Here is a 5,940-nt window from a genome sequence, read left to right as displayed (position 1 = left end):
AGAGTTTCTTCATTTTGAAAAAATCTTAGTTCTCTCTCCTGTCTCACATGAATCATTTCTAGATTTCTACCTTTGATTTTTTTTTTTTTTTTAGGAAGATTAGCCCAGAGCTAACATCTGGCACCAATCCTCCACTTTTTGCTGAGAAAGACTGGCCCTGAGTTAATATCCATGCCCATCTTCCTCTATTTTATATGTGGGACGCCTACCACAACATGGCTTGCCAAGTACTGCCATATCTGCACCCAGGATCCAAACTGGCGAACCCCAGGCTGCAGAGAAGCGGAACGTGCGAACTCAACCGCTGCGCCACTGGGCCAGCTGTCATTCTTTCTTTAGAGTTTCAATCTCTTTGGTAAAGTACTCCTCATCATTAATTATATTCCTCAGCTCATTGAACTGTCTCTCTGAGTTTTCTTGTAGCTCATTGAGTTTCCTCATGACGGCTATTGTGAATTCTCTATCAGATAGATCACAACCTTCTGGGAATTTCTTTAGTGTCTGGAGAATTGTCATTTTCTTTTCGTGACACCATGTTATGATTTGTCATGATTCTTTATGAGTTGTTCCTCTGCCAGCACATTTGAAGTGAACAGCTTTCTTATTGAGGGACAGCTTTGTTTACCTTGATTCTAACAGTTCAACAGACAGGTATTTAGAGGAGTGTCTTTGTTTTCCAAAAGGGGCCCTATAGCACAGGAAAAAAACATGAATTTGGGGGAGTTTCCTAAGACTAGAGGCACGAATGTTTTTGAATCTCAGACTAGTCCACACATTGGCAAATTCATCCCTAAAAGTTTCTGTGTTCCTAGAGGTGGCTGGCTCCAGTCACTTCTCCTCCCAGCAAGTTGTAATTCTCTATATTCACCTGTCTCTCATTTTGGAAGCATTGGTTGCCATGTCATCTCAAGTCACTGATGGATCTAGGAAGAGGTGCTGCTTTTCAGGTTCGTCAGTTTTTTCTTGTGAAGAGGAGAATGATCACTCTGACTCTTCATATCAGGACACAAATCATCCATTCACTTCTGTTGCTCTGTATTTTCCCTTGGGACACTACACCATTTTCACTTACTGATTCTATTGCTAAAGCCATGTGGGTGGTTTCAAAGTTTTTCTTTTCTCACCAGTGCATCTAAAAACATTATCATATAGGGATCTCTGCATTTGGATTTCTTATTCTCCTCTTGTAAGAATTGCCTACACTGACCTCCTGTGCATTATGAGAAAGACATTTTCCATGAGTTGCCTTCTGTTTCATCACTGCCATTTTGGGGGCAGGATTAATATGCTACCTTCAGACCAGACGTCAGGACTATGTTGCCACATGCATTAAGTTAATACAAAAGTTTATTACTCCAAAATACTTTGTACAGAGAGTAGGGCAAGGGGAAGCTTGTTCATGTGGCTTGTGCAAAGGACCACAGGCTGGCCATTTAACATGTGTAGGTTTAGAGGCTTCAGGATTTACAGGTCTGAGCCTCCCATCTGCAGGCACAAAAAGCAAAGGGGCACGTGTCAACCTTCATCACTTGTTCACCATTGTGATCCTACAGGGTGAGCAGGCGTCTACAGCTGATTGAGAGTCAAATGTCGAAAATGAGGTCAGTGTCTTTATTAGTGTTTACCCCTGAGGTTGGTTGAGTGATGCCACTATTCAAATAAATTTGATCTGAATATTAATTAAAAAGTTATGTGAAAAGTGCAAAATACTATGTTTGAGACAACAAAGCCTCGAAAAACCATTTGAATCGAGTCATCCAAATGTGTGGAGGGATCCAGAAACATGTAAGTAGGGTTCCTGTTCAAACATTTAAGTGATATTATTATTTTAATGTGTTGTCTCATTTGTTGTGTTATTGGTGACACCCTCCTACCCCCATACTACAGGCAGCCCTCTTAGAGGAAGCGAGCTCTCCCTGGATGGGTAATAAATACTTCAAAGCCAACTAGTCAGCAGCTACCACGGCTGCCAGGGGGTTTTCCTTCAGGGAAAACATCTCAAACACGAGCTGTCTCCTACACAAATTTTGAGTGTTTCGGACATTTCTTGATTGGCAGGAAGGATGTTTGATGAACGACTTCATGTGCTACCGGGTCACTACCAGTGACTCCCATGACAATGAACACGTGAGTGCAAATAGTAGGAAAACAGCACATCTGTATGTGATGAGCCACAGGGGTTTTGAAGGAGCTACCCCAAATGAACTATCGACACGCAGGGCACACAGACCACAGGCGATGTGAGGGGAAGACTTGGCAGTGGGATATGACAGTGGTGGCCAGGGAGCACTGTTACAATAAATCAGAGACCTGTAGGAGTGACCATTCTGGCAGGAATGTCCAGCAGGGAAAGGCCTCTATCTATCAGGTGCCAGTGAGCCTGACGATAACAACAAAGCAATGAGCCCCGAAGACTGGGATTGAGTCTAATCACTGCCTCCAACAGCAGGAAGGCCCACTGAGAAGAAAGCAAATTGGCCTGAGGCGGCCATGAGACCATCCTAGGAGGTGAGTAGCCTGCGGGAAAATGTCCACTGAACAACTTATTCGAGAGCCCAGTATTTCCTCTTTGCAGAATTGAGCTGATAATATCAATAAATTTAGAGCATCTTGGCCAGTGCTTGCATTTTGGCTTCAGCAGGCTAATGTACGATGGCATGAGTAATTTGTCCATATCAAGTTCTACCACGGTCTGAGCACAGCAAGGAGCCCCGGGGAAGGGGGGACAGGCCTACCAAGTCTACTTGCCATCAGCTGTACGGACCCCTTCCTCATCCTGGAAGGTATGTCCATTGATGATATCACCAGTGACTTGCTTTTTCACATCAGGTTCACTGGTCCATCACTGGGTTAACCATGGCAGAGGAGGGAAATCACTTGAATTTGGCCTAGATTCTTAAGTTAGAGGTCTGTAAGTGGTTTCACATTATGTGGGACCATAAAGTCAAGGTTAATGCCATCTGGTCTGAGGCGTTGATATTTGTCTCAGAAATTTAAGTCAATTTATCACCCTGAGCAATAAAAATCAGCCTCTGCAGGCTGAGGTTTCATATGGGCAGAGTAAGGAGTGGCCAGATTTGCAGTTGGATATCTGCGAGGCAAGATATTCCCAGAATTCCATAAGACATAGAGGGCAACCTTGGATAAGGAGTTGGTGCTATTGGTGGGACCAACAGCTAGATCATGGGTAATGGCCCAGGATCTGTAAAAATGTACAGACAGGTTGGTTTCTGGGCCAAGAAAGTCTGTACTGCTAACATGACTACTGTTTGCTCACTCTGAGGCTTCAGTCCATTCTCTGATCAAGGATGGCCTGTCTGATGTAGCGACAGAAGGCAGCATCTCTGCAGTGGACTCTGTCGGGTGGGGTGGTGCACACTGTCCATAAAGTTTATGAACACCCTGGTCACCCATGTGCTCCTAAGTGACTGTCCAAGTGGCCAGTGTGTCTAAAATGGAAATGATCTCCTCAGAATTGATTACATCAGAGAACGGAACACTCCTGACTGCTCATGGGATATTCCAGAGGAGCAATGTTTGGCTTCATGCTGTAAATACCCATCTCTTCAATAAGGCGGCTTTTCACTAGAAAGCCTGGGGGGTCCTGCATTCAGGACCCAAGGCAAAATGGGAAGCTGGCTTGGAGCATCATCCACTGAGGCCCTGGAAGGGACTCCATTTGCATAAAGACTCTGTCAGTTGCCAGCAGTGGCTTCTCTAATTGTGTGCAGCACCTTGTGAAAAGAATAGTTCTGGTACAAGAATGCCTTGGGTAATTTATGTCCACCATGAGGGTTTAGAGACTCTTGGAAGCTCAATGAGAGGTGGCTAAGGCATCTTTGAGAAGGACTGTGGGGAGGGGGACACTAATGGAATGTTATTTCAAACAGTCCAGAGCCTTTTGTTTCCCAATTCAACGTAAGTCAATTTCTAAGTGTCGTGTGAATAAGCAAGCAAGCAGATCTGAAAAATTTGAGAAGGCTGTGTCACTGTGGCTGCCAGAATGTGCTCATGGCATGGTTTCTACCACTGCTTCTGCCACCCTCTCAGCTCACAGGCCCCTCCTGTTGCCTCAGAGAAAATGTACAGAGTGCGACATGTGTGGATTTCTAAAGATTTTTCCAAGTGAGCTGGCACAGAGTAGGCTTGAGTGGGAAATGAAGAGCTGGAGATGGTCTACGGATGGCAGTGACATCTGATGATGCTGCACGTGAATAAGGGTGTCCCAGGCAGCTTCTGCTTGGGGTGCACTTTTATGTTTTAGACCATGGTATTTCCAAATCAATGAACCTGATTTACACCCAAAGACAGAGTCTGGGAGGCCTTTCGCGTCACTCCTGTTAGGAGTATGAGCTGAGGGCAGGTGCAACCCTAGGGCGTGTTTTCTCAATGAAGAGAGGGTTGCAAAACAGGCCTGTTGAGGACTGAGTCCTTGTTGTCAGTCCTGCAACCTTCCTAAGAAGGACCCCACAGTGGTGGAAAGATCTGAGCACATTAAAATGCAGATTCAGGAGACCGTGACATTCTTCTATCATGTGAAAGCAATTATACTATTCATTTTCTAGTAACTATACATAATACATATGTAAAGATACATAAAATACTTCAGGTGGTCTCATGAGTTTTCACAAATGTATGGGAATACTGCCACCAAAAGATGAAAAACAACCCATCACCTCAAAAGAACAATCCCGTGGTGTCCATTGGAATGAAACCCCTCCAATTCATAAGGTTACACTAAAAAAAGGGAAAACATTCCATTCCCCTTGCTGTTTTAAACCTTGAAGCTGTTACTGCTTCTCCCCAAGTTTCCACATCATGTGCTGCACATCTAAGCATATGGAAAGGAAACCTGTGATCAGCTACCTGGGCTCCACACTGCATGGCTTGTGAGGGACGCTGAAACGGTACCAGCAAGAGCACAGTCTCAGAGAAGGAAAGGCTTCAGAGTGGCACAGTGGACCTATTTACCCGGCTGGGTTTGCATTGTCTCACAATATCCCTAAACTCAAAGGCCTCAGCTGAGTCTAAAGGACATATTGAAAATGCTATGTAGGATACCAAGAAGAGAATTTATCTATTTAAATGAGGCACTTCATAGTAAACAGTGTCCAATACACCATAGGAAATACATCGGTGTTTTGACTGTAAGTAGGAAAGGCAAAGCTGTTCCAGAGGACCAGGAGCTGGCTGCATCCACTGCAAGGCCAAGTCTTACCCTGCTGAAGAGAAAAGTGTCCGACAGCTTGTTCATTAAAAGTACAGTTTCCAAGATGAAACTAACAGTATTTTGTGACCACAGAGGTAAAAAAGATAAAGGATAAAAGCCCAAATCCTAAAAATGACTCTTTTCCTTGTTCTTACTAAAATGACTGACTGCAACTTCTTAAAATTTAACTTTCCTTCACTCTATTGTTTTTGCCTTCGAGAAAACAATGATTCGGTTCACAAAGCAAAAAGTTTACAAAAGATAGAATTAAGTTTACCTCCTCACATCACTGAAGACAGAAAATAACGTGCCTCCTTGAATAGCAGTCCAACCCACAAACACAGGCCAGAATCTTGTAAGAAGTCCTTTGAGCACTGTTACCGCTACACCTCAAGGTCCTTTAGGTCTGTGGTCATTCTTACTAGAATTCCTGACACTCCTCTCTGACTGCAGGCGCAATCCTGCAGGTCAGTGGAAGAGGGCACTGAAAAAAGCCCTGATGGTTAACTTTTGGCTTAAAAATGAATGAGGAATTATTTTCATGACGATAACTGTGACTGTCAAAGAATAAGAAATAGTTTGCCTGGAGAAGAAATCACTGAATTGGTCTCCACAGGATAAAATTGACTTAAACCATACAATGATTAAATGAAGAACACTGTAAAGTATATCTGAAGATCCATGATCAAAAATGGATATTAATAGTCTGTAACAATGAAATCCACACTAAT

The sequence above is a fragment of the Equus asinus genome, chromosome 20, assembly GCF_041296235.1.
Source record: "Equus asinus isolate D_3611 breed Donkey chromosome 20, EquAss-T2T_v2, whole genome shotgun sequence".
In the NCBI taxonomy this organism is placed as follows: Eukaryota; Metazoa; Chordata; class Mammalia; order Perissodactyla; family Equidae; genus Equus; species Equus asinus.
Note: the sequence above shows the minus strand (reverse complement) of the source record.